Raw genomic sequence first — 12732 nt, forward strand, 5'->3', positions numbered from 1 at the left:
GGGTATATAAACGGAAAATGCAAATGTGATCGCAAACTGCATCCAGCACTCTGCCCTCCATGCTGGATGAGACATTGGTTTATATTTTGGCCAAGGCATAGTAAGCCACTCACCGCGTCAAGGTCGTCTCAATTGAGTGGTCCCTAACTCTTGTTCCTACCTGTTCATGGGCCATGACAGCCACATAAAATCCAGGGAATGCAGGTCAGCATGCAAGCCAAGTACACTTTGCTTGTAACCCCGTCCGGTGCCATTACAGCTTTCATCGGATCCAGGGATGCAAGTACCAACATGCATGCGGTGAGTGGCTTACTATGCTTTGGCCAAAATATAAACCAATGTCTCATCCAGCATGGAGGGCAGAGTGCTGGATGCAGTTTGCTATCACATTTGCATTTTCCGTTTGTATATGTATTTCGCCATAGTGATCTGCACCTGCAGGCAGGTTGTGCTGATGCAACCTTCCACTTTTTTTCTTTGCAGCATGGGTATATGTAAAATGACACCCCAAAACACATTCCCCAACTTCTCCTGAATACGGAGATACCACATGTGTGACACTTTTTGGCAGCCTAGGTGGGCAAAGGGGCCCATATTCCAAAGAGCACCTTTCGGATTTCACTGGTCAATTTTTACAGAATTTGATTTCAAACTCCTTACCACACATTTGGGCCCCTAGAATGCCAGGGCAGTATAACTACCCCACAAGTGACCCCATTTTGGAAAGAAGACAGCCCAAGGTATTCGCTGATGGGCATAGTGAGTTCATAGAAGTTTTTATTTTTTGTCACAAGTTAGTGGAATATGAGACTTTGTAAGGAAAAAAAAAATCATAATTTTCCACTAACTTGTGACAAAAAATAAAAAATTCTAGGAACTCGCCATGCCCCTCACGGAATACCTTGGGGTGTCTTCTTTCCAAAATGGGGTCACTTGTGGGGTAGTTATACTGCCCTGGCATTATAGGGGCCCAAATGTGTGGTAAGTAGGTAAATGACCTGTGAAATCCGAAAGGTGCTCTTTGGAATGTGGGCCCCTTTGCCCACCTAGGCTGCAAAAAAGTGTCACACATGTGGTATCGCCGTATTCAGGAGAAGTTGGGGAATGTGTTTTGGGATGTCATTTTACATATACCCATGCTGGGTGAGAGAAATATCTTGGCAAAAGACAACTTTTCCAATTTTTTTATACAAAGTTGGCATTTCACCAAGATATTTATCTCACCCAGCATGGGTATATGTAAAATGACACCTCAAAACACATTCCCCAACTTCTCCTGAATACGGAAATACCACATGTGTGACACTTTTTTGCAGCCTAAGTGGGCAAAGGGGCCCAAATTCCTTTTAGGAGGGCATTTTTAGACATTTGGATACCAGACTTCTTCTCACGCTTTGGGGCCCCTAAAATGCCAGGGCAGTATAAATACCCCACATGTGACCCCATTTTGGAAAGAAGACACCCCAAGGTATTCAATGAGGGGCATGGCGAGTTCATAGAAAAAAAAAATTTGGCACAAGTTAGCGGAAATTGATTTTTTAGATTTTTTTCTCACAAAGTCTCCTTTTCCGCTAACTTGGGACTAAAATTTAAATCTTTCATGGACTCAATATGCCCCTCAGCGAATACCTTGGGGTGTCTTCTTTCCAAAATGGTGTTATTTGTGGGGTGTTTGTACTGCCCGGGCATTTGAGGGTCTCCGCAATCATTACATGTATCCCCAGCATTAGGAGTTTCTGCTATTCTCCTTATATTGAGCATACGGGTAATGCGATTTTTTTTTTCCGTTCAGCCTCTGGGCTGAAAGAAAAAAATGAACGGCACAGATTTCTTCATTCGCATCGATCAATGTGGATGAAAAAATCTCTGCCAAAAAAAGAAAAAGGAGGGGAAAGGCGTCTGCCAGGACATAGGAGCTCCGCCCAACATCTATACCCACTTAGCTCGTATGCCCTGGCAAACCAGATTTCTCCATTCACATCAATCGATGTGGATGAATAAATCATTGCCGGGATTTTTTTTTTATATATATACAAAGTGTTTGCCAAAGTATATGAACACCGCCACCTCCTCAGCTCATATGCCTCGGCAAACGTATCTTTTACTGCAGAGGAGAAATCTCGTCTTGCAGCGCCGCATACACCGACTTGCGTGTAATCTGACAGCAGCGCAATGCTTCTGTCAGAATGCACATCAGTGCTGCAGCTAGTCGATCGGTTGGTCCACCTGGAAGGTAAAAAAAAAAAAAAAAAAAAAGAAAAAACCAGGCCGCAACGCAATAAATTTATTAACTTTAGAACAGAACATATTAACTTTTTTAAACTTTTTAAACTTTTTTACTTACCGGTAATTTTTTTTTTGTTTAGTTTTTTTTACCTTTATAGAACAAACCTCTCCTTCCCCATGGGACAATGTGCAAAGCGCAAATCGCCCAAAGATGTGGTGAAGTACGTTATGCACTTTATCCCAGGTGAAAGGAGAGGTTTGCAGCAGCTGTGAGTAAAAGGGCCCTAATAGCCCTGTGTGCCTGTCCTGTGAGATGCAATCCCTATGCTAGGTGTACCTGTGTGTGGTACTTCCGGAAACACTCTCCAAAGCATAGGGCAGGGTGATCAGGACAGTCAGGACAGAAATAGCGGGTGTCACGCCTTATTCCACTCCTGCTACAGACACAACATTTTTTTCGGGGTGGCGGTTGGGTTGAGGTACCAGCAACGACACTGGGGAAATGTCGCTCGTGTAGACGGCTAACTACACTGGTGGATGGGGCCACGGAACCTTCTGGATACAGGAGGTTCTCGATGATCTCTTCCTGGAATTTGAGGAAGGATCGTGTTCTCCCAGCCTTACTGTAGAGAACAAAACTATTATACAGAGCCAATTGAATTAAATATACAGACACCTTCTTATACCAGCGTCTGGTTCTGCGGGAAACTAAATAGGGAGCCAACATCTGGTCATTGAAGTCCACCCCTCCCATGAGCGCATTATAGTCGTGGACTGAGAGGGGCTTTTCAATGACACGGGTTGCCCTTTCAATTTGGATTGTCGTGTCTGCGTGAATGGAGCATGTAAACGTCACGCTTGTCTCTCCATTTCACCGCGAGCAGTTCTTCATTACACAAGGCAGCCCTCTCCCCCCTTGCAAGACGGGTGGTAACGAGCCGTTGGGGGAAGCCCACGCGACTAGTTCGCGCTGTGCCACAGGCGCAAATCCGTTCTAGAAACAAATGCCTAAAGAGGGCCACACTTGTGTAAAAATTGTCCACATAAAGATGGTACCCCTTGCCGAATAAGGGTGACACCAAGTCCCAGACTGTCTTCCCACTGCTCCCCAGGTAGTCAGGGCAACCGACCGGCTCCAGGGTCTGATCTTTTCCCTCATAGATCCGAAATTTGTGGGTATAGCCTGTGGCCCTTTCACAGAGCTTATACAATTTGACCCCATACCGGGCACGCTTGCTTGGGATGTATTGTTTGAAGCCAAGGCGCCCGGTAAAATGTATCAGGGACTCGTCTACGCAGATGTTTTGCTCAGGGGTATACAAATCTGCAAATTTCTGGTTGAAATGGTCTATAAGGGGCCGAATTTTGTGGAGCCGGTCAAAAGCTGGGTGGCCTCTGGGACGGGAGGTGGCGTTGTCGCTAAAATGCAGAAAACACAGGATGGTCTCAAATCGTGTCCTGGACATAGCAGCAGAGAACATGGGCATGTGATGAATTGGGTTCGTGGACCAATATGACCGCAAATTCATGCTTTTTAGTTAGACCCATGTTGAGGAGAAGGCCCAGAAAAATTTTAAGTTCGGAAACTTGGACTGGTTTCCACCGGAAAGGCTGGGCATAATAGCTTCCCGGGTTTGCGGTTATAAATTGTGTGGCATACCGGTTTGTCTCTGCCACGACTAAGTCCAAGAGCTCCACAGTCAAGAACAGCTCAAAAAATCCCAGGGCCGAACCGATCTGAGCTGTCTCAACCCGAACTCCAGACTGGGCGGTGAAAGGGGGAACTACTGGTGCGGCTGAAGTTGGTGACTGCCAATCAGGGTTTGCCAGCACCTCAGGGACTCTAGGGGCTCTACGGGCCTGTCTGTGCGGTGGCTGCGACGGGGTAACTACTGCACGTGCCACCGTACCAGCTTCAACTGCCCTTCTGGTGCTCGCTACTTCACCAGGTTGTAAGGCAGTGCTGGTACTAGGTCCAGGAAGGGCTGCGCTGCTGGTGTATGCCTCACCACGTGATCCGGCAGCGACAGCCCCACTCTGCTGCTCTTGAAGCGGATCCTGCGCAACCTGTGGTCTAGCGACACGGGGCCGGGTACACCTGGTTCTATCAGGGACCTCCACCTCCTCGTCCGAACTTTGGGTCAGAGAGCCACTGCTTTCTACAGGTTCATATTCTGACCCGCTAGATTCGTCAGATGAGGGTTCCCATTCCTCATCCGATTGGGTCAGAATCCTGTAGGCCTCTTCAGAAGAATACCCCCTGTTTGACATTTTGGACTACTAAATTTAGGGGTATTCCCTGAGACTACCCAAGAAAAAAAGCAAGCCTGTCTTACAAAGGGGAGGCTAGCGAAGTACCGGAGGCCGCTGCGGTTGATAAAAATATCTAAACGGATTTTTTTTATCGCCGCAGTGCGTGTAAAGTGAATGTGCAGTGATCAAAAAATAATAATTTTTTGTCACTGCGGTGGGGCGGGCGTGGGTGAACGCACGTGTGGGCGACCGATCAGGCCTGATCGGGCAAACACTGCGTTTTGGGTGGAGGGCGAGCTAAGGTGACACTAATACAATTATAGATCTGACTGTGATCAGTTTTGATCACTTACAGATACTATAAAAGTACAAATGCTGATTAGCGATACGCTAATCAGCGAATAAAAGTGACTGCGGTGCGGTGGGCTGGGCGCTAACTGACGCTAACTACCTAACCAAGGGGCCTAAACTATCCTAAAACCTAACAGCCAATACTAGTGAAAAAAAAAAGTGACAGTTTACACTGATCACTTTTTGTCTTTCACTTGTGATTGACAGGGGCGATCAAAGGGGTGATCAAAGGGTTAATTGGGGTGCAGGGGGGTGATCTGGGGCTAAGGTGTAGTGTTGGTGCTACTCACTGTGAAGTCTGCTCCTCTGCTGGATCCAACCGACGAAAAGGACCAGCAGAGGAGCAGAGAAGCCATATAACAGATCATATTTACTAATATGATCTGTTATATGGCTTGTGATTCGATTTTTTAAAAATCAGCAACCTGCCAGCGACGATCATTGGCTGGCAGGTTGCTGATGCAATTCTCCTCGAACTTTTGCCGGCCCGCGATGCGCATGCGAGGGCCGGCTGTGACCGAAATCTCGCGTCTCGCGAGAGGACGCGCCGGCGCGTCCAGGCGGAATGAAACAACCACCACCAGGACACGTCGCTGCGTTCGGCGGTCCGGAGGTGGTTAACTGGTGTGATATACCAGTTGCCCCCAAAAAAACTGATTGAGGAAGGGGTGTGATATACCAATAATATACGGTCGCCACCCAGCAGTCTGACGAAAGTACCCAGATGAGACCAAGGAGGGTGGTCCCCACTGTTGCTTCCCACTCCGAGATCTCTAATGTCAGTGATGGTGAAGGTGACGATGATGACGTTTCGATGGATGTCACGTAGGTGCCCACGAGAGAAGAAGAGGAGGGGAGTTCAGAGGGAGAGACGGAGAAGCAGATAGGGAGGAGAAGAAGGAGAAGCAGGCATAACTTACAGTGCACAGGAGGCAAAAAGCAGACAGTTATTGTATCTGGAACGAGCCATCCACCATGCGCGGTGACATCTGGCGCTCCCAGGACACCGGCACATGGCTCCGTAGTGTGGGCTTTTTTTAACGTGTCCACTGCTGAAAATAGTGTTGCCATCTGGAGCCTGTGTTGTTAACGCAAAAGTCGCGGTAAGCCCAACACTCATCTAGGGACGACCGCCGTAAAGCAAACCTTTCACCTGCATTTCACTTAATAAACTATCAAAAGTACCTTATAGATCATCCTCATTGTGTTATCATACAGTCTTGTCCCGCTTTTCTGCCATGTATATGAATGAAAAAATCGCCTTATAAAGTACTCTTCTCCAGCTCCACAAGTCACGATAGAAGTCAAGGGGGTAGCCCTTCCCTCACTCCAGGCTGTAACTCCCCTGCCCTAACCCCGCCTCTATGCAGTCTAATTGACACCCGGCTCAGTCGCCGGGACCGTGCTTGTACAGGCGGCGCATGCGCCGTCGGACTCAAGCGCGATCCTGTAACTGAATCGCGCTTCCACCGTGCTGTCGTCACATTCATCTAGCAAAAGGCTGTCTTCTGTGGCCCAAATGTTCGCGCATAAAAAAATAGTGACACCGGATAACCCTCTTGCCCAATGGCTGACTGCCGGCTTGTCAGAACTGCTAGCCTGCCAACTACTGCCATATAAACTGGTGGACTCAGAGGCCATTGGCACACCGCAATGGAAGGTCCCCGGAAGGAAATATTTCTCCCAGAAGGGCATCCCGGAGCTATATGGCCACATTCAGCGGCAATTGAATGTATCTCTGGCACAGTGTCGGTGACAAGATACATCTGAGCACAGAAACGTGGTCTAGCAAACACGGACAGGGAAGGTACATAACTTTTACTGCCCACTGGGTGAACCTTCTGACTGCTGTCAAGCATGCAACCCATGGTACCCGTGTGGATTTGATGTTACCGCCACGGATTGCATGCAGGCCTGCCTCTTTTTCTCCTCCTCCTACTCCATCCGCCATCTCCTCCTCAGCTGATTCCTCCTTTTCCAATGCTTTCGCCTCTTCTGCTGCACCCCCCAAGCTCCCATAGAACCTATTCGACGTGCCAGGTGAGATGCTGCCATGCTGTGCTGCAGCTGTTGCACCTGGATTCCAAGCGCTACACTGGTCCTACACTGCTTTCAGTATTGCGTTCACAGGCCGATCAGTCGCTAACCCCGCTCAATTTGACAGTTGGTGGTGTGTGACAACGGTGCCAATCTGCTGAGCACGGTGAAGCAAGGCAAAATGACACACATGGCATATGTCCTGAACTTAGTCATGCAGAAATTCGTTGCCAAATACCCCGGGGTCCAGGACATCTTGCGGCCATTTTAGAAGATCTTACACAGCCATGGCTTGCCTTGCTGACATTCAGCGGCAACACCACCTGCCTGTCAGACGTCTGATTTGTGACTGCCCGACGCGCTGGAACTCCAACTTGTATATGCTTGATAGGCTGCTCCAGCAGAAACGTGCAGTTCACGACTACCTGTGCGAACTCTGCGGCAGGACAGGTTCTGAGGAGCTTGTTTGTTTTTTTACCGCGCCAGTGGCTGCTCATTGACGACGCATGCAGACTTCTGCGGCCTTTTGATGAGATCACCAATCTGGTCAGTCGCAGCCAGGGCGCCATCAGTGACATTGTACCTTACGCCTTCTTTCTGGAGCGTGGATTGCGTTGTGTCATTGATCAAGCTGTCGAGGAGCAGGAGCAGGAAGATGAGGAAGTCGCAATGCTGGATAAATTCCCAGGGGGGGCTACTCCATCTGATATAAATCAACAGGAGTCTGAAGAGGAGTCAGAGGAGGATGGTTCTGGGGCGGAGGAGGAGCAAGAAGAGCATGCTATAAACTTTTCTGGGATCCCTGGTGTTGTCCGTGGCTAGGGGGAGGAGATCGAGGATGAATTATCCTGGACAATGAGCAGGAGCCAGGTCACTCTACCGCTTCCAGTTTAGTGCAAATTGGGGCCTTCATGCTCCAATGATTAAAGAGGTATCCCCGTATTAAAAGCATAAAGGGCAAGGACCAGTGCTGGGTGGCAACGTACTTAGACCCCCAGTACAAACACAAAATGGCGTACATGTTACCAGCATCACACAGGGCTGTCAGAATGTAGCACTTCCAGGACTTGCTTCGAGAAATGCTGCATTCTGCTTTTGCGGGCGCTGGCAGAGAAATTTCCAGGAGAAACAGTTGTGGGTACCAATCCAACAGCGCATGCAAGAAGAGGGCGGTTTGAAGATGTGTTAGTCACTACGGATATGAGATCATTCTTGCAACCAACCCATCGACAGCCGCCCTCCGGATCAAGCCTTAGGGAACGCCTAGACCGACAGGTGTCCGACTACATTGGGTTAGCGGCCCATGTGGACGTTATGAGAAGTGAGGAACTCCTGGACAACTGGGTGTGCAGGCTTGACATGTGGCCAGAACGGGCACAATTTGCAATGGAACTCTTGGCTTGCCCCTCGTCGAGTGTCCTGTCCGAAAGGACGTTCAGCGCAGCAGCGGGGATCGTGACCGATAAGCGCACTCACCTAGCTCACGACAGTGTGGACTACCTCCCATTTCTCATAATTAATGAGGCATGGATCTCAGTGGAATTCAACACCTGTGACGTTTAATTGAATTTACTCATGCTAGCCCACACATATTCTACAACACCAAGAACAAATAATGGTCCCTGTCTTATGTAAATAATGAGGCATAAAAGGCCTTTTCTGTCCATTGAATGCCTAATGTTTTGGGCCTCTGAGGAATTCAACACTTGTGACGACCACGTGTTTTAACTATTATCATTAGGTTTTTTTCAAGAGGGGGGATTTCGTTAGCAATCTTTTTAATCCAATATTATACTTTTAGTTCTTTTAAATATACAGTACAGACCAAAAGTTTGGACACACCTTCTCATTCAAAGAGTTTTCTTTATTTTCATGACTATGAAGGCATCAAAACTATGAATTAACACATGTGGAATTATATACATAACAAACAAGTGTGAAACAACTGAAAATATGTCATATTCTAGGTTCTTCAAAGTAGCCACCTTTTGCTTTGATTACTGCTTTGCACACTCTTGGCATTCTCTTGATGAGCTTCAAAAGGTAGTCACCTGAAATGGTCTTCCAACAGTCTTGAAGGAGTTCCCAGAGATGCTTAGCACTTGTTGGCCCTTTTGCCTTCACTCTGTGGTCCAGCTCACCCCAAACCATCTCGATTGGGTTCAGGTCCGGTGACTGTGGACACCAGGTCATCTGGCGCAGCACCCCATCACTCTCCTTCATGGTCAAATAGCCCTTACTTTCAAAGTTTTCCCAATTTTTCGGCTGACTGACTGACCTTCATTTCTTAAAGTAATGATGGCCACTCGTTTTTCTTTACTTAGCTGCTTTTTTCTTGCCATAATACAAATTCTAACAGTCTATTCAGTAGGACTATCAGCTCTGTATCCACCTGACTTCTCCTCAATGCAACTGATGGTCCCAACCCCATTTATAAGGCAAGAAATCCCACTTATTAAACCTGACAGGGCACACCTGTGAAGTGAAAACCATTTCAGGGGACTACCTCTTGAAGCTCATCAAGAGAATGCCAAGAGTGTGCAAAGCAGTAATCAAAGCAAAAGGTGGCTACTTTGAAGAACCTAGAATATGACATATTTTCAGTTGTTTCACACTTGTTTGTTATGTATATAATTCCACATGTGTTAATTCATAGTTTTGATTCCTTCAGTGTGAATCTACAATTCTCATCCCCTGATAGACGTGTGAACACACGCCATCACCTACCAAGCACAGCGCAGACTGGCGCATTACTCTACAGCGGCAGTGGTTTGATAAAGGCCATCTGGGCCGAAACGTCACACGTTAAAGCCGCACTTCAAATAAACAGAATATCATTTGATGCTAAAAACTGGAGTTTTTCTATTTCATCTCTGCAATTTTCATAGTCATGAAAATAAAGAAAACTCTTTGAATGAGAAGGTGTGTCCAAACTTTTGGTCTGCACTGTATGTATTTGACCTGTATTTGCACTGGTTTTCAGTAAAATTGATATCCATTGACTGTCTAATATACCTACATCCACATAATCACTTGATCTTTTCTGTACGGTGAATGCATAATTTTTGGGACCTGTAATACACTGGCCTGCAGTAAAATTGATATCCAATGACCGTGTAATCTACCTCCAGCCACATAGTTACTTGTTCTTTTCTTTCTGCTGAATGCATAATTTTTGGGGCCTGTAGTCCACTGGCCTGCTGTAAAATTGATATCCAATGACCGTGTAATCTACCTCCAGCTACATACTTACTTGTTCTTTTCTTTCTGCTGAATGCATAACTTTTGGGGCCTGTAGTCCACTGGCCTGCTGTAAAATTGATATCCAATGACCGTGTAATCTACCTCCAGCTACATACTTACTTGTTCTTTTCTTTCTGCTGAATGCATAATTTTTGGGGCCTGTAATCCACTGTCCTGCTTTAAAGGATAACTGTCATATATTATTTTTTTTTTTAGTATTGGATTGTGGTGATTAATATCTCCTTGGTGGCCCTATTTCAACTTTTCACTGTGTACTCAATTACCCCTTAATTCCACAGTTTTGTTTCCTGTACTGCCTATTTTTACCTGTGCTTAAAATCAGGTGGCTAGGCATGGTCCGTCTATGTGTTGAAGAATGGAGGACGCAGAAGCACGCAGCCTGCAAGGTCAGATTACAGACAGCCAGGGACTGTAAGTAAATGATTAAAGCCAGGTCCTCCCCAGCAGCTGATAACAGTGCCTGGGCTGTGTGCACTTCTCCCTGTCCCTGCACTTGGCAGACGCTCCCTCACTCAGCAGACTGGGACAATGCAGAGTCGAAGAAGCGCAGACCAGGGAAGGGAGATCTGCCATCTGCTCAGTGTATAAATCAAAGCAACATGTGGTAAGAGGACCCCTTTGTGCTGCAGGAGATTAACCCTTTAGGGGGAGGGCTCTGGTTACTGACACTTTTGGGGGGCTATATTTACTGGCTAGTGAGGGCAGGTGGGATTAGCCTCAGGGGGAGGGCAGTGGCAGCCATCTTAACTGAATAGTGAAATTGCAGTTTTATGCAGACTGGTTGCTAAGGGCTGAATCTTATTAAATATGGGGTAAGTCAGTCTAATAGTAACTGATTCTGGAATATCATGTTATTAGTAACTACATATATGGAAATTGAAATTAGGGTCTAAGTGTGACAGTTATCCTTTAAAATTGATATCTAATCTAGAGAGGGGTTGTTGATCCAGGGAGATATTCTGATTGCCTGATTGGAGTCGGGAAGGAATTTTTTATTCCCCTAAAGTGAGGAAAATTGGCTTCTACCTCACAGTTTATTTTTTGCCTTCCTCTGGATCAACTTGCTGGATGACAGGCCGAACTGGATGGACAAATGTCTTTTTTCGGCCTTATGTACTATGTTACTATGTTAATCACCATGTAATCTACCTCCAGCCACATACTTTTTTGTTCTTTTCTGTATGGTGAATGAATAATTTTTGGGGCCTGTAGTCCACTGGCCTGCTGTAAAATTGATATCCAATGACCGTGTATTCTACCTCCAGTCGCATACTTAGTCTTTTCTTTCTGCTGAATGCATAATTTTTGGGGCCTGTAGTCCACTGGCCTGCTGTAAAATTGATATCCAATGACCATGTAATCTACCTCCAGCCATGTACTTACTTGTTCTTTTCTGTACGGTGAATGAATAATTGTTGAGGCCTCGGGGGAATTCAACACCAGTGACGACCACGTGTTATCGAATTTCAACTATTATCATTAGGGTTTTTTCAAGAGGGGGGATTTCGTTAGCCATGTTTTTAATCCAATTTTATATTTTTAGTTCTTTTAAACATATATATTTTACCTGTATTTGTACTGACCTGCAGTAAAATATATATCCATTAACCGTGTAATATACCTCCAGCCACATAATTACTTGATCTTTCCTGTCCTGTGAATGCCTAATGTTTGGGGCCTGTAGTCCAGTGGCCTACAGTAAAATGATCTATTATTTATCTATTGACCACATAATGTATGGATGTAGCAGGGTTAACACACTTGCTTTATGAGACATGTTATCTAAACAATATGCAACTAAATGCATTAAGCAATTGTTTTTTAATGGCTTTTGTTTCCAGATACTGCGATGAGTTAAGAAATTTTATTTAAGAGTGTGTGTGTTACCCCTGCTACATCTGTACCTCGAGCCACATAATCAGAATTTATTTTATGTCAGGTGAATGCCTAATTTCTAAGAATTTCCCTTTAAAACGCATGAAAATGTCCCCAGATTAAGATACATATTTCTTGTTGGAATTTTTGTCATTGATCCCCCTCTAGTATGTCACTGTCCATGTTGTGGGACTATTTGTGCACTTCTACTAAGTATTTGGTGGCTGCAAATATGAGCTGAAGGTTTTTCAGGTTCGCCTGCCATTAAAATGAATGGGGCCCGCCGCGAACTTGCAGTTTGCGAACATTTGATTGCGTTCGCGAACCGTCCCGGCCGATGTTCATCCATCACTAATCGCAGGCCTCAATCAATATTTGGTGGAAGCAGGTATATCAATCCCTTTAATCAGTATTTTGTGGAAGCAGGTATATCATAGCCCTCAATCAGTATTTTGTAGAAGCAGGTATATCAAATCCCTTAAAGGGAGTCTGTCACCAGCATTTCACTTTTTTAACCCTTCCCACAGCTCCCTAGCATGCTTACAGTTAATAAAAACGTTACCTCTGGCATTAATCCTGGACTTATAGAACCCTCAAAAACGATCTTTATAAGATATGCAAATGAGGGCTCGCAAGTGCCCAGGGCGGCGTTACTCTCTTAGGTGCCCTGCTTGCTCAGCCTTCTCATTGCGTCCCCCCGCCCCTTTCTACCCTCTGCCCGCCCAT

The sequence above is a fragment of the Bufo bufo genome, chromosome 4 (assembly GCF_905171765.1).
Source record: "Bufo bufo chromosome 4, aBufBuf1.1, whole genome shotgun sequence".
Taxonomy (NCBI): Eukaryota; Metazoa; Chordata; class Amphibia; order Anura; family Bufonidae; genus Bufo; species Bufo bufo.